The sequence below is a fragment of the Dendroctonus ponderosae genome, unplaced genomic scaffold (genome assembly GCF_020466585.1).
Source record: "Dendroctonus ponderosae isolate FM_Combo_2020 unplaced genomic scaffold, Dpon_F_20191213v2 Dpon_F_20191213_7, whole genome shotgun sequence".
NCBI lineage: Eukaryota > Metazoa > Arthropoda > Insecta > Coleoptera > Curculionidae > Dendroctonus > Dendroctonus ponderosae.
The window spans coordinates 12,641,819-12,642,921 of record NW_026018916.1 but is presented as its reverse complement, the minus strand read 5'-3'; positions in this window follow the sequence as shown (position 1 = coordinate 12,642,921).

Below are 1,103 nucleotides of genomic sequence, written 5' to 3'. Positions count from 1 at the left end.
AATTGGAGATATTTGAATTTGGCGTGCCAAGGCGGATTAACAATCGTGCAAATCTTTTTCATGATTTGGATGATTACACATTTTTTAAAAAGTTTTGACTGACCAAAGAGACTGGTAATGGTACAATTAATATATTTATATAAAAACACCAATTCTATTTTTTTGTTTTATTCGGATTTATTGTTTTTTATTTGGCTTCCTTAAGAGCAACGTCTAATTGTAAGGATTTTACTTTTAGAGCATGCTCTGCTTCTTTTCGCTCTCTTTTACGGTATGCCGCTTTCATTTCTGACGTCCTTAATAATTTCATTACAAGGGTCCTGAGAAGGTGTAAGTGCTGCACCACCGCCGGTCTGTATTATCGATTTTTTTACTTGGGACACAGCCATTCGGACTTTTTTTTGGTGACGAGGCGTTGAAATCGGCAGCGATCTTACCAGGCATTATCTTTTTCTCTCCACGTGCACGAGTCAGTTTTCGTGTTTTCGATTATCCCTTTATAGCCTCGGCATATTTCTAATAACCGATATTTCTCCTAATTGGTATAATTGGGAGTGTGTATTCTTTTTGGTAATTTGGTATTTTCCGATTTCATTGGGTATTCCATTTAATTTAATTTTTTTGCACTGAAAACATAACACACGCTTTCAATCGTCTTCATAAGGAAAGTCCAACGATCGTTTTCTCGCAGACGTTTCTGTCAGAAGCTTTCAAATTAGGCAGGTAAGAAAATTATCAAAATTAATTAAAACCTAAATTTATCAAAAATCCCTGAACTAGGTGGAACTTAGTTAAGCGGATGATAAAGTTGGACGGTGCAGCAGATTAGTTTTAAGTGTCGTTTAAGTATTTAAGTGACACTTAGCTAAGTGACGCTTATGATGAAGACGGTGCAGTTGGCCCTAATGGCCGTATTTATAGACGACTCTCAAGTAACACTCAACACTCAAGTGACTGTTATAATGAAAAATGCGTTTTATAGTTGTCACTTCGAGATCAGCTGATGTGTAAGAGCCACTTGGACTTGAGTGTGGAGTATAGGACCCTTGAGGGTGTTTTTATAACCTAACCATTCTGGCGCCAAACTATCTGTCATAGTTGAC